At 39.7% G+C, this 25,656-nt stretch overlaps 1 long non-coding RNA gene across 1 annotated transcript; it reads right to left on the reverse strand.

The window, feature by feature from the left end:
• Positions 1-713: 713 nt before the first annotated feature.
• LOC131634113 (uncharacterized) lies at positions 714-23,545 on the reverse strand. The gene is made up of 2 exons (XR_009293484.1): positions 23,226-23,545; positions 714-20,467 (listed from the first exon to the last, which is right to left on the reverse strand). It is a non-coding gene; the product is annotated as an uncharacterized LOC131634113 (long non-coding RNA).
• Positions 23,546-25,656: the final 2,111 nt, after the last annotated feature.

The following is a 25,656-nucleotide window of genomic DNA, read 5'->3' on the forward strand; positions in this document are numbered from 1 at the left end:
GAAAAATGTTCTTTAGCCTTTCAGGGCTATCCCTACCATAGGAGGGCAAGGAAGTCCTTTGATTTTGATTTGGAGGTTGAAGGGTCGTCGAATTATCGTTCGCCATAAGTGTTAGAACAAGATTTGTTCTGATCAATATTCTTAGTTTTGATGATAACAAGGTGATCCGCTGTCGCACGCGGATCAAAAACGAGTTATTTTGAATAAAACTATAGATAGCGACAAGTGACTCGAATATCGTCTCACAAGGATTCTTAGTTGTTACTAACCGAATGGAATTCGAATTAAGGGGGGGTTGTTTCGTGTTCAATTATAAAAATGCAGAAAATAAGTTATTATAAAAAAGTGATTATCTGAATAAGCTGAAACGAATCAACCCACTGTATCAGCTTCCGACTTATCATTGATCCCTATAAAATTCCAATTCCCTAAACGGGTCTGATCCTATTCGACTACAAAAACTACTGACAAGCGCAATAGCAATTATACGAAGTCTGTCCCTGAATTCCAGATAAAGCAAACGGATTATAAGCTATTGTGAATTAAGCAAACACAATATGATCGAACGCGACAATGCAAAAGCTACACTAATCACGAAATTGATTCAAGAACAGACAACAATCAAATTAAAGAATTCTATCATATAAAAACAATTAAATTAAGCAAGCAATTGTAATTATAGATTGAATTCAAAGGAACAGATTAATGGAAAATTATAAAAGAACCTCAAAGCGGCATCTGATTACAGTGAATTGATCCTCGAGGTTTAGTTCTCCATTACCGTACAGAGCAAAAGAGTGGAAACAAAATTGTGAATAGTAAAACGTGATAAACAGTAACACGGCTGCTAGACCTATTAGGAATGAGCCAAAAAACGTTTATGACCCAACTGGGTCGAATGACAAAACCAGGCCCACTACTAAACGACCCAAAAAACGAAAATAAAATAGTGCTGCAGCTTCAAACGCAATTCTGGGAAATATAGGTTCCGATTCTGACTTTGACTCCAACATAAAAGTTGTAGCTCTTTCTCTTAGCTTTCCGGCGATTATTAGAACGCCTCAATCGGACTTACGGAACTCCAGTTATGATCGTTTCCGTGCAGACTACAAAAGCTGAAAAATAAATACGAAAATCAAATAACAATAAAAATAATTTAAAATATAAAAACATTATAAAATACAAAAATAAGACAAGCAAACCATGGAAATGTATAAGTACAACCGTAGAGGAATGTGCATCAAAATGTACTGATCACAAGGATATGAATTTTGTGTGAGATAATGTGGTACTCTAATACATTGTAATTTCCATTTCAGGAAATATATAAAGAGTATGCACAAATCAGCGCTCAGAAGCTTTGTCTCAGAAGGTTCAGCATGCAACATCAGAACATGGTCTGGCAAGACATCAGAAGATGGTCAAGGCAGAATCAGAACATGGGTCTATGGAAGCATCAGAAGAACTTGAGATCAGAAGCAGAAGCACTGAAGTTCTCATGGTATCACGCTCAAAAGCACTTCAAGGTCAGAAGACAAGAAGATGCTATGCACCAAGCTGTTTGACTCTGATGACATTCAATATTATATTCACAAACATCAGATCAGAAGAAAGTACAGGTGGCAGGCTACGCTGACTGACAAAAGGAACGTTGGAAGCTATTAAACGCAACGTCAGTAGACACAGCGTGAACAAGGCTCGAGGTAGTTGACAAAAGCGTGAAACATTAAATGCAAAGCTGTACGGAACATGCAAAGCATTAAATGCGCTCAACGGTCATCTTCTCAAACGCCTATAAATATGAAGTTCTGATGAGAAGCAAGGTTACTAATTCTGAACGAAATTATTTCTGAAAGACTTGCTGAAACGCTGTTCAATTCAAAGCTCAGAAACTTCATCTTCATTAAAGCTCACTACATTGCTGTTGTAATATAAAAGTGAGATTAAGCTTAAACGTTAAGAGAAATATCACTGTTGTGATTATAGCTTTTAAGAAGCATTGTAAAACTCTTATTTGATTACATTAATTTATAAGTAACTAGAGTGATCAAGTGTTGATCAGGATACTCTAGGAAGTCTTAGCTTGTGTCTAAGCAGTTGTAATTAGAGTGATCACGTGGTGGTCAGGATACTCTAAGAAAGTCTTAGCTTGTGTCTAAGCATTTGTTCCTGGAGTGATCAGGTTGTGATCAGGATACTCTAGAAGACTTAGTCGCGGACTAAGTGGAAAACCATTGTAATCTGTTGCGATTAGTGGATTAAATCCTCAGGTGAGGTAAATCACTCCGTGGGGGTGGACTGGAGTAGTTTAGTTAACAACGAACCAGGATAAAAATAACTGTGCATATTGTTTTTATCGTTCAAGTTTTTAGACTACACTTATTCAACCCCCCCCCCCTTTCTAAGTGTTTTTCTATCCTTCAATTGGTATCAGAGCCTGGTTCTAAGGTGCAAGCACTTAACTGTGTTTAGAAAAGATTCAGGAAGAGAAAAACGCTTCAGTAAAAGATGGCTGGTGAAATTCCAACAAATCCAGCTGCATCTACATCTGGCTCTGCTGAGCAATACAATGGTAACAATGGTTATACTAGACCACCAGTATTTGATGGTGAAAACTTTGAATACTGGAAAGATAAACTGGAAAGTTACTTTCTAGGTCTAGATGCTGATCTATGGGATCTTCTGCTGGATGGTTACAAACATCCTGTTAAAGCTACTGGTGTAAGGCTCACGAGAAGTGAAATGACTGATGATCAAAAGAAAGATTTCAAGAATCATCATAAATGCAGGACTGTTTTGCTGAATGCTATCTCTCATGCTGAGTATGAGAAGATATCTAACAGGGAAACTACCCATGATATATATGAGTCTTTGAAAATGACCCATGACGGAAATGCTCAAGTCAAGGAGACTAAAGCTCTTGCTCTAATCCAGAAATATGAAGCCTTCAAGATGGAGGATGATGAAGACATTGAAAAGATGTTTTCAAGATTTCAAACTCTGACTGCTGGATTGAGAGTTCTCGACAAAGGCTACACCAAGGCTGATCACGTAAAGAAGATCATCAGAAGTTTGCCCAGAAGATGGGGCCCAATGGTGACTGCATTCATGATTGCGAAGAATCTGAATGAAGTTTCTTTGGAAGAGCTGATCAGTGCCCTGAGGAGTCATGAGATTGAACTTGACGCTAATGAACCTTAGAAGAAAGTTAAGTCTATTGCATTAAAATCTAATGTTAAAAAATGCACTAACGCTTTTCAGGCTAGAGAAGAAGATCCTGAAGAATCAGAATCTGAAGAAGAAGATGAACTGTCCATGATCTCCAGAAGGGTGAACCAACTCTGGAAGAGCAAGCAAAGGAAGTTCAGAGGCTTCAGAAGTTCAAAGAAATTTGAACGAGGAGAATCTTCTGGTGACAGAAGATCTAACAAGAAGAAGGCTGTCTGCTATGAGTGCAATGAGCCTGGACATTACAAGAATGAGTGTCCAAAACTTCAGAAGGAGAATCCCAAGAAGTTTCATAAGAAGAAAGGTCTTATGGCAACATGGGATGATTCTGAATCAGAATCAGGATCAGACTCTGAAGGAGAGCTGGCAAACTTTGCGCTGATGGCGACAGAAGATGATGGATCAGAATCTACATCAGAATCAGATTCTGAAGAGGTATTTTCTGAACTATCTAGAGAAGAGTTAGTTTCCAGTCTAAAAGAGCTTCTTGAATTAAAAGCTCATCTTAGTATCAAATACAAAAAGCTGAAAAAGCAATTTGAATTTGAAACTAAGAAGCTTGAGTTGGAAAATTCTGAATTAAAAGAAAAAGTTTTAAAATTATCCAATAATGTTGGATCTCCTTCTGATTCAGAAAAATCCACTCCCAACCTGAATCATATTCTGAAAGAATATGATTTAAGTTTCAGGAAGTTCTTATCTAGAAGTATTGGCAGAAGTCAGCTACCTTCTATGATATATGCTGTGTCTGGAAACAAGAGAGTTGGCATTGGTTATGAGAGTGAAATCCCATACAAGCTTGAATCTGTGGATGATATGAAAATATCATACAAGCCTCTGTATAACAAATTTAAATTTGGCCACTCCTATGATATTAAGCACACATCACATGCACAAAGTTTTCACATAACACACACCAAGAAGCATGTGACACAACCTAAGAAATATCACGGAACTCAGAATAAGGAATATCATGCTGTTCCTCCCGTTAAATATTTTGCTAAACCCAAGTTCAATCAGAACTTGAGGAGAACTAACAAGAAAGGACCCAAGAAATTGTGGGTACCTAAGGAAAAGATTATTCCTATTGCAGATATCCTTGACGGAAAAGAGGACAAAAAGCAAAATGTCATGGTACCTGGACTCTGGGTGCTCGCGACACATGACGGGAAGAAGGTCTACATTCCAAGACCTGGTGCTTAAACCAGGTGGAGAAGTCAAGTTTGGAGGAGATCAGAAGGGAAAAATCATTGGCTCTGGAACCATAAGTCTTGGTAACTCTCCTTCCATAACTAATGTACTTCTTGTAGAAGGATTAACGCATAACTTATTGTCCATAAGTCAATTAAGTGACAATGGTTATGATATAATCTTCAATCAAAAGTCTTGCAAGGCTGTAAGTCAGAAGGATGGCTCAATCCTATTTACAGGCAAGAGGAAGAACAACATATATAAGATTGATCTTTCTGATCTTGAGAAGCAGAAGGTGACTTGTCTTATGTCTGTTTCTGAAGAGCAATGGGTCTGGCACAGAAGATTAGGACGTGCTAGTTTGAGAAAGATTTCTCAGATTAACAAACTAAATCTGGTCAGAGGACTCCCAAATCTGAAATACAAATCAGATGCTCTTTGTGAAGCATGTCAGAAGGGCAAGTTCTCCAGACCTGCATTCAAGTCTAAGAATGTTGTTTCTACCTCAAGGCCGTTAGAACTCTTGCACATTGATCTGTTTGGCCCAGTCAAAACAGCATCTGTCAGAGGGAAGAAATATGGATTAGTCATCGTTGATGATTATAGCCGCTGGACATGGGCAAAGTTCTTGAAACACAAGGATGAGTCTCATTCAGTGTTCTTTGAATTCTGCACTCAGATCCAATCTGAGAAGGAGTACAAAATCATAAAGGTCAGAAGTGATCATGGTGGCGAATTCGAGAACAAATTCTTTGAGAAGTTCTTCAAAGAAAATGGTATTGCCCATGATTTCTCTTGTCCTAGAACTCCACAGCAAAATGGAGTTCTAGAGCGAAAGAATAGGACTCTACAAGAAATGGCCAGAACCATGATCAATGAAACCAATATGGCTAAGCATTTCTGGGCAGAAGCAATAAACACTGCATGCTATATTCAGAATAGAATCTCTATCAGACCTATTCTAAATAAGACTCCTTATGAATTGTGGAAGAACAGAAAGCCCAACATTTCATATTTCCATCCTTTTGGATGTGTATGTTTTATTCTGAATACTAAAGATCATCTTGGTAAGTTTGATTCTAAAGCACAAAAGTGTTTCCTTCTTGGATATTCTGAACGCTCTAAAGGCTACAGAGTATACAATACTGAAACATTGATTGTAGAAGAATCAATCAATATCAGGTTTGATGATAAGCTTGGTCTTGAAAAACCAAAGCAGTTTGAGAATTTTGCAGATTTTGATATTAATATATCAGAAGCAGTAGAACCAAGAAGCAAAGCTGCAGAAGCTGGCAGTCTCAGAAGCAATGGATCAGAAGATCAAGTTGCTGCATCTTTAGAGAATCTTAGGATTTCTGAAGAACCTACAGTCAGAAGATCACCTAGACTTGCTTCAGCTCACTCAGAAGATGTGATCCTTGGAAAGAAAGATGATCCCATCAGAACAAGGGCATTCCTTAAGAACAATGCAGAATGTCAATTAGGTCTTGTTTCTTTGATCGAGCCAACTTTTGTTGATCAAGCTCTAGAAGATCCAGACTGGATAATTGCCATGCAAGAAGAACTAAATCAGTTTACACGGAATGATGTATGGGACTTGGTTCCTAGACCAAAAGGATTTAACATCATCGGTACTAAGTGGGTTTTCAGAAACAAGCTAAGTGAGAAAGGTGAAGTGGTAAGAAACAAAGCCAGACTGGTTGCTCAAGGTTATAGTCAGCAAGAAGGGATTGATTATACAGAAATCTTTGCACCAGTGGCCAGGTTAGAATCTATTCGTCTATTAATTTCTTTTGCCACTCAACACAACATCACTCTTTATCAGATGAATGTTAAGAGTGCCTTCTTAAATGGTTACATAGATGAAGAAGTTTATGTCCATCAACCTCCTGGTTTTGAAGACTCCATGTCTCCAAATCATGTTTTCAAATTAAAGAAATCATTATACGGATTGAAACAAGCTCCCAGAGCTTGGTATGAACGTTTGAGTTCTTTCCTTTTGGAAAATGATTTCACTAGAGGAAAAGTGGACACTACTCTTTTTTGTAAAACATTTAAAAAGGATATTTTAATTTGTCAAATATATGTTGATGATATTATCTTTGGAACATCTAATGCTACACTTGGAAAGGAGTTTGCTAAGTCTATGCAGGATGAATTTGAAATGAGCATGATGGGAGAACTCAAGTATTTCCTTGGGATTCAAATCAACCAAACTACCGATGGAACCTATGTTCATCAAACGAAGTATGTGAAAGAACTTCTGAAGAAGTTTAATCTTTCTGAAAGCAAAGAAGCCAAAACTCCTATGCATCCAACATGTGTACTGGGTAAGGATGAGGTAAGTAAGAAGGTAGATCAGAAGTTGTACAGAGGTATGATTGGATCTCTTCTATATCTAACTGCTTCTAGACCTGACATTATCTTTAGTGTTTGTTTGTGTGCTCGATTCCAATCAGATCCAAGAGAATCTCATTTAACTGCGGTTAAGAGAATTCTAAGGTATCTGAAAGGTACTACTAATGTTGGTTTAGTTTACAGAAGATCTAAAGATTACAACTTAGTAGGATTCTGTGATGCTGACTATGCTGGAGATAGAATAGAAAGAAAGAACACTTCTGGAAGTTGTCAATTTCTTGGAAGTCATCTGATCTCATGGTACAACAAGAAGCAAGCTACTATTGCCCTCTCAACAACAAAAGCAGAATATGTTGCTGCTGCTGGTTGTAGCACACAAATGCTCTGGATGAGAAGTCAGCTGGAAGATTATCAGATATATGAGAGTAACATTCCTATTTTCTGTGATAATACTTCTGCTATATGTTTATCTAAGAATCCTATTTTACATTCAAAAGCTAAACATATTGAGATTAAACATCATTTCATAAGAGACTATGTTCAGAAGGGTGTTATATCTTTAAACTTTGTGGATACAGACCATCAATGGGCTGATATCTTTACAAAACCCCTTGCTGAAGATAGGTTTAAGTTCATTCTAAAGAATATCAGTATGGATTTATGCCCAGAATGAGAAGATGAGAAGATCTTATGTATGAGTATCTTCTGAAATGAAATTGGATTTTTTGTTTATAAGAAGTTCTGATTGAAATCAATTAGAAATTGTGATTCAGTTATTACTAAAGTTTCATTGTCTAAGTTGATTCAAAATCTTTTTAAAAGCAAAACAGCTGTAACTGGCTATCCAGATGGTAAACACGTGTTCACTATTTCTGGACAAGCATGCGTGCAGTTGAGGGGACGTTGTCGCTACCGCGAAAATTAACAGAGTCGCCACTAACATATTTATCCTGAAAAGGAAGGGAATGCCAGCAAACCACAAAACAAAACAAAACAAAACAACGGTCTCACGACCAGAGAAGGAGGGTAAGGGAGTCGGTTACGCGAGAGGAAGGTGTTAGCACCCCTCGCGCCCATCGTACTCGATGGTATCCACGCCTGTGTCTAAAACTATGGGTGTGTAACAAATCTACGCTAATCTGGACTAAAATGAATGCAGAATGTAGGGAAAAGAAAGGATTGTGCTCGCACGGGCCCTACCCCGCTGCCTACGTATCTGTTTTGCAGAATCAGAGCTACCGTAGCTCGGCTAACTAATTTCTATTTGTTTTGTGTTTTTTAGGTGAACGAGTTACATTCACACTCCGCTGCTCGACCTTTGGAGACTTATGCTGGGAATGGAGCGGAAATAACAAGCTCTTAAGAAAAGAAAATCAAAGAGTGTGGTTTGTGTTTTAAAGAATGCATGAGGAAAACCTAAGCTAAGGGGGAAAGCTTGCTACCTAATGTTATCATACAAAGGGTACAAGTCTAAGCTAAGCTATCAACCTACGGGGAAAGGCGAAAGCAAACAATGAGCATACAAACGAGCATCCGCTCGTAAAGCAAACAAACCAACGGTACTGACCGAATGGTAGAAAAGCGGTCCCGCCATAGCCAAGGGGAGCAGCTCAACCCAAGTCAACCAAGCATTAGACCTCGTGAAAATGATCGGGCCATAGACAAGAGGGCGGACCCCTCTCAGCAACCAAGCCGTCACGGATCGTAAAGGAAAACGGTGCGTGCGTACACCGAGCATCAACGTCGAGCGACGCGAGCTATAGGAAAGGCGGGGGTCCGGCTACATGAACCCTTTTCCTGACATACTCGATAACAAGATCTTGTGCAGGTTCAGAAGCGAGCTACGCGTAGCGTGCGCATACCAAACGGACTCGATGAGACTAGGCGGGGGTTGATTGCTAACCCTTTCCGCATGCCTTCCATGAGGACTTAACGGAGTGCCATATAGGACTTATTACACCGTGACTCCCTGCCGCAAAGCACAAATATAAACACACCAACAAAAACAGAGCCTCTTTCGAGGGCTTGGCCAGATGCATGTCTAGGTCCTACTTCTCATGTTAAAGAATGATGCGAGAAAGCGATAAAGTGCGAGAGAAATAAAATGAAAAGGAATCAATACCAAACGGATGATGATCCGTAAACTAAAGCGAAGAGAGCGAGTAAACTAGGATCCCGCGAGCGAGCTAGCAAAAGCAACAGCAAACATGTCAGCACTCCGATTAAAATCCGCATAAGCAATCAAGGGTCGACGCGGTGAAAGTAAATCACACGCTGACGTGTGCATTGAGCACAACGAATATCATACACCTGCAAGGGAAACAGAAATCCGGACAAGCAAGTATAATGATAAAGGATGCGTGTAGAAACGCAAATCAAAGACAAGATGTATCGTGTCCCGTAAATAAAGCGGAACACGAGTGCGAGCATCAACCGGAAAGAGCCTCCACATTACCTTGCATACTGGCACACACATTAGAGATAACAAAAATCCGCAATAGGAATTGCGTTGGTATTTTACAAGGCTAAATGAAAATGAATGGTGGAAAGAGAAATGAATAACAAGTGAAGGAAACACACCATCACTAATGGGGCAGCAAGTACACAAGCATAATAATCGCATGAAAAATGTATCGAACAAGCACCAACACGACAACAATCATCCGCAAGCGAGCAAACACAAATACATATGCATTACATGAATTAGGTGTTATGCACATCACGGGACAGCATTGCATCACTTATTGTAAATCAAGGGCAAATGCGTCGAGACCGAAATTTGAATGCACATTTAGCAATTAACCATGTTATTGAGCACAAAGAAAGCATCAAGCAAGATAGAAAAGTGAAATATGGTATGAAACGCAATCCGGGACAGCAACAACACACCTCGCAAAATCACATGAAAATTAGCTTAAAATGCACAAAAACGATACCGAACGAACCACAATTGAGTAATTGATTGTGAACATGCGTGATAGGAAAAATTGGAACACAACTTTCATGTTGAAATCAAATTGGGACAGCATGGCATCACTTTGTTGAAACTCATAGAAACTCACATTAAAATCGGAATTTAAACATGCGGTTCAACATTTTAACAAAATAATAAGCGTAAGTGTCCATTTTTAACAGCGAGACAAAGCGTAAAATATAATTCCGGACAGCAATGATGTGTCACAATAAAATCAACCGAAATCATATTTTAACTTCACAATTCGGTGTACAAGCTCAAACAATCATTTCATCATCATGTAAAAGCAACAGGAAAAGATTTGATCTCAAGAGTTGAATAAAGCTTATCAAACATTATCAACAAAAGCTAATCACAAATAAGCTCAATTAATCTTCATGAGAAACAAACTTCATTTACAAAAATCTCTACCATTATCACTCACCACATATTTGCCAACATTTGTTTTATTTGATCTTAAGATCTAACTCAAGGTAATGGAAATGACTCAACACACTACTATGTCACAAACTTCATCAAGACATGAGAACATTCAGCACAAAGTAAATTGTATGATCAAGGAAGCAACCATAAACTATAGATGACCTATTCAGGTAGCCTTTGGAGTATTTAATCCACACAAATAATTTCCAGCATCTTCCTCACATACAAAAACAACAATAGCGACTCATGTTTCTAACTTCATGTTAGTGCAACCATTAACCACACAAAATGAGGTCATTCTTAACAACCTAAAGCATTATCACCAAATAGAATCCAGCATCACTCTATTCACATCAACACACTTCTTGTAGTTTTTCTTGAACATCAACAAAAGCTGCAACATGTTAACCAATAACTTCCAACACCAAACTTGATTAAAGGAGCAACATTATTAACATAAACTATCAATAGCAACACCTCATGAAATTTTCCAGCCCTATCCCTTTGTTCAAATAGCCACAAAACAACCAAAATCACTTCTAATTTTCATGCTTTAATAAGTCACACAAAACAACACAATTATCAATTATTCATCTAATTTTCAGCATTGTTTAATTCAACTATTCAATTACATCATCCCCAATCATCAACCACATGTCCACAATTATGTTCACCAATTCATATTGCCAACAAACTAAACTAATTTTCAGCATATGTACGTTTAAGCTTCATCAAACAACACCACCATATTATTACCCAAGGTTCACAAGCACTACTCATGCACAAGTTCAGAACTATAACACTTAACCCACCAATTCTATCAAAACTAACATCCTTCAAGCCAACACTTTAAAACAACAAGACCAAATGATTATTAGCAAAGCAAAACAAGTATGCTTTCCATATTACACTAACAATTAATGACAAATCCTCACACGATGCAGCCCTCAATTCACATTTCAATAAGCATGACATCCATCAAAGCCAACATGTAACATAGTAATTAACCAAAATTCAATATGCTGAGTCAAACATATTATCCCTAAGTGATTCACAAGAAAACTCATTCACAAGTAACACTAATCAAAGCTTAGCAATGTCCACCATTAACCAATATCTATTTCACAAATTACAGAACATACATCTCATGCCGACAAACATTTTACCACATTATTTTCCAACTAAACAACAATCAAAGCCTTAATTCCAATACACAAGTTCAAATCCCATATGGCAACTAAAAACAGTCCCCTCAAAAGCGCAAGGATCTTAACACTTTAACAGATCCGACGTATCTCTTTTTTCTCATTTTTTGGGGAAATATGACTCAGTGCGAAATTCGAAAGTAAAACGAACATCACTGGGAAGATGACCAAATTTGTGACTCGTAGCCGCGAGAATCGTCTCAATCCGACAAACGGTGAGGAAATTATGCGCGTTTGAATGACGAGAAAAATCGGTTCATCTGGTGCGACTGTGCAGAATTTTGCGAGTACCGTTCAGAGAACGTGATAAAACTCAAACTTCGACTCGAAATCTGACTTAGCACGTGTGACAAAGAATCGAAGATAACGAAATTTCCGAGAAAATGCCGCCGGAATGGACTCCATACGATAAAAATCGAAGAAGTTATGAATTTTCAAACTCGTCGCGACGTACTCGAAAACACACTTTTTACCGAAAGATTGCGACGTTCCTTAAAATGCTGGGCACTTTTGGTGCATAATCGGCCGATGGTCCGAACATATGAAATCTTGGTAATGATGGCACGGATCCCCAGTTAAATTTTCAAGCGAATCCGACTGGCGGATTAGGAGATATGAATTTTTTACTGTCCGAAAACCTGCGGTTCAGCACCATTTTTCACTGTGAAACATCGATTAATTTGCAAATTCGACAACCTTCCTTATGGAATTGATTTCTGAGTCAAACACGGAAGTTGTAGATAACGTCCAAACAGTAGGGGCAACGCGGGAACCAAGCTCATATCACTTTCCAAACCGGACTTGTGAATTTTCTCGTATTTCCACTGTTTAAACCATATCTCACACTATATCTTCTTAGACCCATGAAAATCTTTTTATTATTTTTCTTCCTTTTCGAACGAACGACGAAATAAACGTCTTGGATAACTTATAGCTCAAATAAAGAGGGCAAATTTTGGGGTGCAACAGCTGCCCCTATTCAAACTTCTTGAACCTGACGAGCGAGAAACGAAAGTTTCGAACCGTTAAGGTAAAGGAGATTGAATACTAGAATGAACTCGAAAATTTGCGCTCTTGATAATTAACTGATCCTACTTGCAACAATAAAGACCAGGCAACCCCATTGCTGAGGGAAAAAACTTCAATTGGTCTGGGCACCAAGAGAAGGTCGACATCTTCGATTGATCTGGATATCAAAACGAAATAGACGTCTTTGGCCGATCTGAATATCGGAAATAAGAATGTCTTCGACTAATCTGAGGACATTAGGACTGAGCAGACATGTCTTCTTCTGGCGAAAATAAATCGTCAGGTGGGTGGACATCCTCAACTGATCGGAACCATCAGGAATGTGTCCTTCTACTGATCTGGGGGCATCAGGAAGGAAATGGATATCCTCAACCGATCTGGGGGCATCGGGAATCTTAAAGAATGCTTTCAACTGATCTGGGGACATCAGGACTGAGCAAGCAAGTCTTCTTCCGACGAAAATAAATCGTCAGGTGGGTGGAAGTCCTCAACTGATCGGAAACATCAGGATTGTGCCTTCTACTGATCTGGGGGCATCAGGAAGAAAATGGACCTCCTCAACCGATCTGGGGGCATCGGGAATCAAGATTGTCTTCAACTGATCTGTGGACATCAGGACTGAGCAGACATATCTTCTTCTGAACGAACTAAATCGTCAGGGAATGGATATTTCCAACTGATCTGAGGCATCAGAGGGCTTGCTCCTTCGGAAGATCTTAGAGATCCGGAGGCGGTTCTTTCAACTGAACTGAATTTCAGGATAAGAACAAATATCCTCAACCGATCTGGGGACATCGGGAATAGGAGTGTCTTCAACTGACCTGGCGATATCAGGAATAATAGACAGTCCTCTTCTGATGAAGTAAATCCTCAGGAGATATCTCCGACTGATCTGAGGCATCAGTGGGCTAGCTCCTTCGGAAGATCTTGGGAGATCCGGAGGCGATTCCTTCAACTAATCTGGGCATTAGGATAGGAACAGATATCTTGAACTGATCTGGGGACATCGGGAATAAGCATGACTTTCATCTGGTCTGAAAATGTCAGGGAGAGGGAGACAAACTTCTTCTGATTTAGACATCAGGATAAGCGCCTGTAATGATTAGGCGAATTGCTCTCAGGGAGGCATTTTGAGATCTGGATGACTTTCCTGTAGAAAGAAACAGATATGATATGATTTATGCATGATGCATGTATGAATGTTTATGAAATAACGCTCTCGAGAAGGAAGACGCTACACGCTTAGAGAATGCAATGTGAATGATGCATGATTTGGACGTTGCTTAAGGAAACAAAGGATGAGCACTGAATTGCTGAAGAAGTCCTGAAGAGATTATAGAACTCTGCGGGGAGGACAAGATGAGTGACTAGAAGTCACAAACTACGAGCTGACAGAGATGAATTAGAAATCTGCTGGAGACGATCAAATCCGGATGCAAGCTCTGTTTGGGGAATAAATCCTGCTTGGGGATAAGAACATCCCACTTAACTGCTTGGGGAAGACCCTTGCAACTTCATTAGAGAAGCAAATTCTCGACATACTGGGGATGAGGAGATAAAGGCAAGTCATGAAGATAACTCTGGCGAGGAGTGAACAACCTGCTGGTGTAGGACGCATCCCGTTGGGGAAGTCCTAGATGAGAACATATCCTGCTGAGGATGCAAATGAATCTCTGTTGAGGAAAGAAGCTCAGTGGGGAAGATGAATACTTCTGCAAAGCGAGCGACTGAGGAGATGAGAGATCCGCTGGGGATAAGGAACTTAGCATAAGAATCTTTTGTTAAGATCACTCCACTGGGGAATAAGATGACTCTCTTGGGGAAAACAGGTCAATCTGTTGGGGAGAGAAAGCCCTCTACTGGGGAAAATGAGGCATTCAGGCAAGGAACCTCATTAAGAGCTTGCTGGGGAATCGGATACCATTCTATCATGACTCAACTGGGGAGAAAGAATTCCGTCGGGAATAAGGCTTCTGAAGCACGGGAATTGCATCAAGATGTGCTTTGATGAGGATATGAGAATCTTGGAACAAAGAAAGTCTCATCTAGATATATCCAGCTAGGGAGTGAGAGTCCCTCATTAGGATGCACTCGGCTGGGGAGTGAGAATCTCTCATAGCTATGTCTGTCAATATGCTGATGCGAAGCGCTTGCAAGGACGTACCTGCGAGACAAACAAATGAAAAATGCCCCCAGGATATAGCATGACATCTTCCCGGGATTTCCTCACATGACAGAGGATGATGATGCTCACCCACAATGGGCAAATGCAAGAGCAAACAGATTGTCAGACGTCCTGGCTTTGAAACTTTCCATACAGACAATGGATTCAATGAGTTGGTAAGCGAGCAGTCATTAGAACACCAAACAAGTATCGGCCGGAGCATCAAATAAGCATTGATTTTCCGAGGGAATGCCACCAGGAAGTGGGCTTAAGGTGTCAAGCAAGTGTTGACTTCCAAGAGACCAAACAGGGATTGGCTTTCATAGTGGTGCCACCAGGAAGCGGGCTTTGTAGATTCACATTGATTGTGAGGATGCCAACAAGTAATGGGCTTTCAGTTTCTAACTGTTGAGGATGAAGACCCTGACAGTTCTCAAGTTCATAAGTTGTTTAGCTCACACCTGAACTTAAAACTGATCACCTCCTGATGAGGAAAGAATGCCATTGTATATTGCTTTGCTCATCCTGTAAGGACTTTGAAGAGATTAGTCTCGTAAGGACCTTCTTGAGAGTCGTGCTATCATAGCCAACTTGCCCCAGTATCATGAATTTTGGAACCATGCCCCTGCCTGACCTGTATTGGAGGTAGCTTCGACTGTGCTTGGGTGAATACCCCTGATTACTTAGCACTTTGAGAGATTCTTCGAATCTTGACCTGATTGCCTCAGATCGATTGAAAACTTACTCGATAGAGTAATCAAACGCTTTTGTGCCCCTGAGGGTGATCGGACTTTGAAATATTGCTGCCTCTACTCAACGGAGTTCTAAAGACAACTTATCCTTTGGGAGGAATACACTTTTCATCTGAAGTTCATGATGGAAACTTTCTTGATGTTAAGCACTTGTTCATATGCAAAGAATGTTTATTATGAGAAATATAATTCTAATGCAAAGAGTATGTTTGTCTTGAAGTTTAAAGAAACTTTTTGAAAGGATGTCGTAACATCGATTTTTTATGAAAGAAAGATGGTGTGATACCAACCCAAGCAATTAGCAGATCTCCTAGGAGTCAGCTTACCGTATTCTCATGTATAGTCTGCTTTCGAATTAACCCATGCTTCAGTTAGGACTTTTCAGGGTTGTAACGTGGTCAGGTTCACGGTTTTTCTAGAAAAAATGATTTTTAGGCTCAAATTATTTGGTGCCCACCCCCTTCGTGATGTTCTCCAGTCCTAAGTTCAGTTAACTTGACACGAGGATTCATCTTTCAAGAGGAGTCTGGAAATGATTGAGGAGTCAATGAGGTATTCTGGACACGGCAATCACTTCACCTTTCTTGATCCCCTGATTTAACATCACACGACTTTGTCCTTGATTAACAATTTCATTATTATTTCCTTTTTTTTCATTTTTTTCTTTCTCTTTTTTTTTCTTTTGTTTTTTTCCTTTCTTTCTTTTTTTTCTTTCTCTTTTTTTTTTTTTTTTGACAAGTCGTGTGATCCCGCACTACCTCTGCTTTGTTTGAAGTGATTGTGACTGCCTGAATTCTTGGTAGATGAAGAATTACCATTGTGGTATCGTCATATTTAACCTTACGATATGAGGGATAACCACCGCGACTCTGATGTTGGTCTCAACCTCCGGAGGTGAGGAATAATTTTGATGTCTCAACCTCCTGAGGTGAGGGATAACCGTTGTGGTTTTGACGTTTCGTCCTCCTGATGCGAGGGATAACCATTGTTGTATCCTTAAGTGCACACTCCTGATGAATTTTGAATGCTCAACCAGGTTAACTGAACACTACCCGGCCCCTGGGTTAAAAATAAGGGTTTTTTTAATAGAAAAGAAACTCCTACTTCGAAGGCTCAGAGGGGTTAACGAAGGTTTCACTCCCTTATATCTCCAGTGTTTGGGATTTTGAAACAATGCCTGTACATCATCAACAGGGTTCTACTCAAAAGCATACCATTTGAGGTTATTGGTATTATGTTCATCATTCTCCCTACGGAGTTAACATGCTTTGTTAACAAGAGTTGAGTGTCACAAAAAGCATAGAAAAACATATAAGAGCAAAAGCGAATGGATTTTATCAAGACAACGTATCCAATGCATTATGATTATAGTTCAAAAACAAACCAGTTTTGCATGCAAACAATATTGAACAAAACAAGAAAGCTTAAACATGAACATGCATGATGAATTCAGAATTGCCAATGTTGAGGAGATCTTCTCCGTATGGACTTATTGCTTCAGAAGATCCGCTGAGTCGGAAGAGAACTTCAATTCTAGCCTTCAGGTGCGAATGTGATAGCCTTTGAGTCAATCAGGTCTTGAACCTTGTCTTTGAATGACTTACAGTCTTCAATCAGATAACCAAGTGCCACAGAGCACTAGCATATGTTCCTGCAGAACCTTTCAGATTACTTCCTGGAAGAAGATTTCGGCGAGGCCATACAAAAGTTGTAAGTGTCCAGCTTTTAGGGATTTGAGTCGTGCTAGTGGTACACAAACTCAAGATACAAGGTGTCTTGCTTATCCCTCGGTCGGGAGCCCCAAACAATAGTGACAGGAGTTTATGAATGCTTTAGGGATTTGAGCTGCCAATGATGCGAACTCAAGAACACTGAGTCTTGCTTATCCCTCGGTCGGGAGCCCTAAATATGGCTGTTGAAACAAAAAACACCATCATGAATGGAGGAAACTTGTATTACTATCAGCGAACAAAAATAACCTCTGACGCTTGGCTATCAAAGTCATGTCTTGGAACACACAATAGCTGTTGGGAAGGAAGCCTCTGGTAGTACAAGTTGCAAGTGATTCTCATGAGTTACTCCTCGAGGAAGAACAAACATTCTACTTGCAGCAGATGAAATGGGATTGACCAGCAGAAACCATTATGAATAAACTCAAACATCTCTGCATCGAGCAACTCCTGGATTCTTTGTACCTCAACACCTTGTAAGGCTTGACATTATGATCAGGTGCCCCGAGAATGGAAAACACCGAGTATTGTCATCGAAATCAGGAGAGCTATCTGTGGTGAGAAACACCCAAAGCACGAATCTTAACCAACTGAAATTCCATCAAGCATGGACGTAACCGAACATAATGGCACTAGGCTCACGTCAATTTGTTTCTCATGTTCTTTCTGTCTCCGTTGACAAGCGAAGGCTACGGAAAAGGAAACTCCAGGAGGAGGAGGTAACTCAGGATATGAAGTAGAACCTTGAGAATGAGAGATGTCTCTGTAGAACACTTTGGATTACCGTCTGGCAGAAAATTCTGGCAAAGTCACACGGAATTTGTCAGTGCTTTAGGGATTCGAACAATGCAAATGGTGCAATGCTCAAGATAGACAATGTCTTGCTTATCCCTCGTTCGGGAGCCCCAAGCAACTTCAAATACTTGCAGATCATAACATCACGACCAGGTGCTCCAGGATAGAATTCACACCTAGCATCATCGTCATCAAGCAAAGAATATGTAGACATCCCTACAGTACAGAGTTTAACCAGTTGCAAATAAAGCAAGCTTGGAAGCAAGTAAGCATAAAACAAGTCTTCAAAAAGAACCTCAACTGAGCTTTCCTCTTGATCACCCCACAAAGTTGTTCCATGACTAATCTTTGAGCACACAACAATGGCAAGTCGAGTCTGTGAGTCTGGTGAGAGTACCGAGTCTGAATAAGAAATCCTCAACTCTGAACACCTGTTATGCATGAAATGCATGAGATGCAGGATATGCGTGCCATGCCATGTTCATTCAATTTCCAAGGAATCCTCATGTTTTGATTTTTAGCAAATAAGAGATGGAAAAGAGCTCGGCGCGAGGCTTAAAGATGTGATTCCTTGGAAATAGAAAGAACACGTATGTTAGTATGCTTGTTATTTTTTGTACATCATTTTTTTGGAAAAGTAAATATGCAATGATGCAAGGTGGTGGGACTTTGAATGTCTCCCACCAGACATGTCTGGATTTCCTCAAAGTTACACGACTCAAGTTTAAAGGTTCGGCACCAATTCAGAACTCCCCGTAGATCACGGGCCATAATCAATAGAAACAGAACCATAGTCATCATAACAGGAACAAAACCACTCGAACAAGAACCACAGTAACCCTCGAACAAGAACCATGGTACCCCGCGAACGAGAACAGCGGTAACCCTCGAACAAGAACCAAAGTCACCAACAATGTACCTGTTAAGCAATGATTGATTCCCGCCCCACTCACGGGTAAATCTAGGCCAAGGTAGGTCAAAAAGCCAACAGAGGATCGAATGTAGGCGTTATCATACGATATTGCCTCATTCCACCAAGCTCTGCCCGTGGATACGTGATCAAATCAATCAGGCATACGCCTTCTGTCCGTCACGGCCACTCTAGTCCTAGTTCCTATGGTATCACTCATAGCCTGGGTATTGGGCCTTTTACCTCTTGAAACACCCACCCACAGACAGAAATCCAGACAGTCCAGAATATGATGCAGAAAAGTAAAAGCGCACATAGAATGCAATGCAAACAGATAATATGCAAAGCAGTAAAAACACCCAATGATAAACACACAAGCGCTAGGATCGACTCCCTAGGTCCGGACCAGCAACAGGTCGAGACAGCATTGTTCCCCAGCAGAGTCGCCAGCTGTCGCTACCGCAAAAATTAACAGAGTCGCCACTAACATATTTATCCTGAAAAGGAAGGGAATGCCAGCAAACCACAAAACAAAACAAAACAACGGTCTCACGACCAGAGAAGGAGGGTAAGGGAGTCGGTTACGCGAGAGGAAGGTGTTAGCACCCCTCGCGCCCATCGTACTCGATGGTATCCACGCCTGTGTCTAAAACTATGGGTGTGTAACAAATCTACGCTAATCTGGACTAAAATGAATGCAGAATGTAGGGAAAAGAAAGGATTGTGCTCGCACGGGCCCTACCCCGCTGCCTACGTATCTGTTTTGCAGAATCAGAGCTACCGTAGCTCGGATAACTAATTTCTATTTGTTTTGTGTTTTTTAGGTGAACGAGTTACATTCACACTCCGCTGCTCGACCTTTGGAGACTTATGCTGGGAATGGAGCGGAAATAACAAGCTCTTAAGAAAAGAAAATCAAAGAGTGTGGTTTGTGTTTTAAAGAATGCATGAGGAAAACCTAAGCTAAGGGGGAAAGCTTGCTATCTAATGTTATCATACAAAGGGTACAAGTCTAAGCTAAGCTATCAACCTACGGGGAAAGGCGAAAGCAAACAATGAGCACACAAACGAGCATCCGCTTGTAAAGCAAACAAACCAACGGTACTGACCGAATGGTAGAAAAGCGGTCCCGCCATAGCCAAGGGGAGCAGCTCAACCCAAGTCAACCAAGCATTAGACCTCGTGAAAATGATCGGGCCATAGACAAGAGGGCGGACCCCTCTCAGCAACCAAGCCGTCACGGATCGTAAAGGAAAACGGTGCGTGCGTACACCGAGCATCAACGTCGAGCGACGCGAGCTATAGGAAAGGCGGGGGTCCGGCTACATGAACCCTTTTCCTGACATACTCGATAACAAGATCTTGTGCAGGTTCAGAAGCGAGCTACGCGTAGCGTGCGCATACCAAACGGACTCGATGAGACTAGGCGGAGGTTGATTGCTAACCCTTTCCGCGTGCCTTCCATGAGGACTTAACGGAGTGCCATATAGGACTTATTACACCGTGACTCCCTGCCGCAAAGCACAAATATAAACACACCAACAAAAACAGAGCCTCTTTCGAGGGCTTGGCCAGATGCATGTTAAAGAATGATGCGAGAAAGCGATAAAGTGCGAGAGAAATAAAATGAAAAGGAATCAATACCAAACGGATGATGATCCGTAAACTAAAGCGAAGAGAGCGAGTAAACTAGGATCCCGCGAGCGAGCTAGCAAAAGCAACAGCAAACATGTCAGCACTCCGATTAAAATCCGCATAAGCAATCAAGGGTCGACGCGGTGAAAGTAAATCACACGCTGACGTGTGCATTGAGCACAACGAATATCATACACCTGCAAGGGAAACAGAAATCCGGACAAGCAAGTATAATGATAAAGGATGCGTGTAGAAACGCAAATCAAAGATAAGATGTATCGTGTCCCGTAAATAAAGCGGAACACGAGTGCGAGCATCAACCGGAAAGAGCCTCCACATTACCTTGCATACTGGTACACACATTAGAGATAACAAAAATCCGCAATAGGAATTGCGTTGGTATTTTACAAGGCTAAATGAAAATGAATGGTGGAAAGAGAAATGAATAACAAGTGAAGGAAACACACCATCACTAATGGGGCAGCAAGTACACAAGCATAATAATCGCATGAAAAATGTATCGAACAAGCACCAACACGACAACAATCATCCGCAAGCGAGCAAACACAAATACATATGCATTACATGAATTAGGTGTTATGCACATCACGGGACAGCATTGCATCACTTATTGTAAATCAAGGGCAAATGCGTCGAGACCGAAATTTGAATGCACATTTAGCAATTAACCATGTTTTTGAGCACAAAGAAAGCACCAAGCAAGATAGAAAAGTGAAATATGATATGAAACGCAATCCGGGACAGCAACAACACACCTCGCAAAATCACATGAAAATTAGCTTAAAACGCACAAAAACGATACCAAACGAACCACAATTGAGTAATTGATTGTGAACATGCGTGATAGGAAAAATTGGAACACAACTTTCATGTTGAAATCAAATTGGGACAGCATGGCATCACTTTGTTGAAACTCATAGAAACTCACATTAAAATCGGAATTTAAACATGCGGTTCAACATTTTAACAAAATAATAAGCGTAAGTGTCCATTTTTAACAGCGAGACAAAGCGTAAAATATAATTCCGGACAGCAATGATGTGTCACAATAAAATCAACCGAAATCATATTTTAACTTCACAATTCGGTGTACAAGCTCAAGCAATCATTTCATCATCAAGTAAAAGCAACAGGAAAAGATTTGATCTCAAGAGTTGAATAAAGCTTATCAAACATTATCAACAAAAGCTAATCACAAATAAGCTCAATTAATCTTCATGAGAAACAAACTTCATTTACAAAAATCTCTACCATTATCACTCACCACATATTTGCCAACATTTGTTTTATTTGATCTTAAGATCTAACTCAAGGTAATGGAAATGACTCAACACACTACTATGTCACAAACTTCATCAAGACATGAGAACATTCAGCACAAAGTAAATTGTATGATCAAGGAAGCAACCATAAACTATAGATGACCTATTCAGGTAGCCTTTGGAGTATTTAATCCACACAAATAATTTCCAGCATCTTCCTCACATACAAAAACAACAATAGCGACTCATGTTTCTAACTTCATGTTAGTGCAACCATTAACCACATAAAATGAGGTCATTCTTAACAACCTAAAGCATTATCACCAAATAGAATCCAGCATCACTCTATTCACATCAACACACTTCTTGTAGTTTTTCTTGAACATCAACAAAAGCTGCAACATGTTAACCAATAACTTCCAACACCAAACTTGATTAAAGGAGCAACATTATTAACATAAACTATCAATAGCAATACCTCATGAAATTTTCCAGCCCTATCCCTTTGTTCAAATAGCCACAAAACAACCAAAATCACTTCTAATTTTCATGCTTTAATAAGTCACACAAAACAACACAATTATCAATTATTCATCTAATTTTCAGCATTGTTTAATTCAACTATTCAATTACATCATCCCCAATCATCAACCACATGTCCACAATTATGTTCACCAATTCATATTGCCAACAAACTAAACTAATTTTCAGCATATGTGCGTTTAAGCTTCATCAAACAACCCCACCATATTATTACCCAAGGTTCACAAGCACTACTCATGCACAAGTTCAGAACTATAACACTTAACCCACCAATTCTATCAAAACTAACATCCTTCAAGCCAACACTTTAAAACAACAAGACCAAATGATTATTAGCAAAGCAAAACAAGTATGCTTTCCATATTACACTAACAATTAATGACAAATTCTCACACGGTGCAGCCCTCAATTCACATTTCAATAAGCATGACATCCATCAAAGCCAACATGTAACATAGTAATTAACCAAAATTCAATATGCTGAGTCAAAACATATTATCCCTAAGTGATTCACAAGAAAACTCATTCACAAGTAACACTAATCAAAGCTTAGCAATGTCCACCATTAACCAATATCTATTTCACCAATTACAGAACATACATCTCATGCCGACAAATATTTTACCACATTATTTTCCAACTAAACAACAATCAAAGCCTTAATTCCAATACACAAGTTCAAATCCCATATGGCAACTAAAAACAGTCCCCTCAAAAGCGCAAGGATCTTAACACTTTAACAGATCCGACGGTCCTTACCGTTAACATCATCCTGCTCCTCACAAATTAATCTTAATGTCATTGCCAGTAATTCGCTTATCAACATGAATCCATATCAATTAATTTCACAAAATAGCAATCAAGTAAACTGCAACAGCATCGCTTGTTCATGCTCATGAAAGAAATTCTAAAAGTTCATACAAACCTATGGATTAACACCTACTATCACCTAATTCCAATTTGCAGTAGTTATTTCACGCTATAACTGAGTGTAAGAAATATTACCGGAAGATGCCAGAAGTTAATCGGAATTGAAAAGCAGCAAACGGAAGAAGAGTTGCCGGAAACACGTTGACAGAGGAGATCGTCGGAACAGGATCGGCGGAGGATGTTCTTGCGAACAGTGACGTCTTGGAAGAAATTCCGTGCGGTGATGAGCAGTGGTATGAGAAAATGACGATCGGCGAGGCAGTGAATTTTGGCTACGTGGTCTCCATCATCTTCATCATGTTCTTGAAAATTGTTGAAGTTTTTTTTTTTTTTGTGTGTATTTGTGGTTTTGATTCAAAGAATTTGAGAGAGAATTGAGAGAAAAGTTTATGAGATTTTGGGTGAAATTGAAATTGTGAGAGAAAAGGAGGGAAAATTGTTTATATAGGGTAAGCGGTTAAATGGCAAAAATGCCCCTGACGTATCTCTTTTTTCTCATTTTTTGGGGAAATGTGACTCAGTGCGAAATTCGAAAATAAAACGAACATCACTGGGAAGATGACCAAATTTGTGACTCGTAGCCGCGAGAATCGTCTCAATCCGACAAACGGTGAGGAAATTATGCGCGTTTGAATGACGAGAAAAATCGGTTCATCTGGTGCGACTGTGCAGAATTTTGCGAGTACCGTTCAGAGAACGTGATAAAACTCAAACTTCGACTCGAAATCTGACTTAGCACGTGTGACAAAGAATCGACAGATAACGATAAAAATCGAAGAAGTTATGAATTTTCAAACTCGTCGCGACGTACTCGAAAACACACTTTTTACCGAAAGATTGCGACGTTCCTTAAAATGCTGGGCACTTTTGGTGCATAATCGGCCGATGGTCCGAACATATGAAATCTTGGTAATGATGGCACGGATCCCCAGTTAAATTTTCAAGCGAATCCGACTGGCGGATTAGGAGATATGAATTTTTTACTGTCCGAAAACCTGCGGTTCAGCACCATTTTTCACTGTGAAACATCGATTAATTTGCAAATTCGACAACCTTCCTTGTGGAATTGATTTCTGAGTCAAACACGGAAGTTGTAGATAACGTCCAAACAGTAGGGGCCACGCGGGAACCAAGCTCATATCACTTTCCAAACCGGACTTGTGAATTTTCTCGTATTTCCACTGTTTAAACCATATTTCACACTATATCTTCTTAGACCCATGAAAATCTTTTTATTATTTTTCTTCCTTTTCGAACGACGAAATAAACGTCTTGGATAACTTATAGCTCAAATAAAGAGGGCAAATTTTGGGGTGCAACAGACGTCTACTTAGGTAACTGTGCAAATCTCGTCTTTTGTCATTATTATCTCTCCTCACGTCAAATAACATTAAATGCAATGCATCATTTCTTTTATTGTCCGTCTTTTCGTTTTTATCCGTCAAACGTTTCCCTTCCCTAGAACGTTTTCCTTCCTCACATTCCCTCTATTTATTTCTCCATTTCTTTGCATTCTTCAATCAATCTTTGCGCTCTCTCTCTCATTCTCTCATTTTTCTATGAATATCTTTTGCGAAAACCCTAGTTCATTCTTCATCGATCTAGCATTCATCATGAATCCTTCGCCTAGTTCCCTTCATCAAAACTTCAAACCTGTTGAAGAAGCTAAGTCTCAAAAGTGGATGATCTATTTGAATAGAACGGATGGAAGGGTTAATTGGTTACCGGATGAGAAACATATCTCGGGATGGCATTCCAAATTTTTCTCAAGTCAGATCTCTTCTTTGATGCTGTTATCAACATCTGTCCAAAGGAAGAAGACTTTCTTGAGATATTGGATGAAGTTAGGTTCCAATAAGGACTTAACTTCTATGTTAAGGGAAAGCCCATCTGAGAATACGCTCTCTCCTGGTGAACTGTTCTCAGTTCCTCTTTTGTATTCATTTACTTCTTTCTCTGGGAGCTGCTCAAGCATGCAGAGTTTCAAGATTTGATAACCAAGCAAGAGCAAGAACATCGGTGGGATTCTTGATATGCTGGCTTAGATTAGGACTAGGCTAGGGTTGTAGTCTTTGTGTCCTTGTAGTTTTCTTTGCTTGTTGCACTTGTGTATCAGCATACATCTTTTGTAATCTTTCTTGTTGAAATCAATGAAAAGTTATCTGTGTTTCTTTCCTTTTGTCTCTTGCTTTACATCTGAATCTTTTTATGTTTTTTGATGTTATGACAAAAAGGGGGAGAAAATATATGATAAATGATCTGATTAATATTATCAGTTACCGAGTAAAAAGGCTCCACATTTTCTAACAGAAGCTGCAAGCTTCATATGTTTTTAAGTTGTGTTGTTGCAGGAATCAAAGATTCAAGATCAACATGAGGAGCAACAAGATGAATCAAGCTCTTGGATTCTTGAAGCAAGCTGAGTGCTAGGAAGCTTAAGAATCAGAAGCAAGAAGGAAGAATGATCAGAAATAGCTCTTGGATTCTTGAAGCAAGCTGAGTGCTA

Source organism: Vicia villosa, unplaced genomic scaffold (genome assembly GCF_029867415.1).
Source record: "Vicia villosa cultivar HV-30 ecotype Madison, WI unplaced genomic scaffold, Vvil1.0 ctg.001227F_1_1, whole genome shotgun sequence".
NCBI classification, from domain to species: Eukaryota; Viridiplantae; Streptophyta; class Magnoliopsida; order Fabales; family Fabaceae; genus Vicia; species Vicia villosa.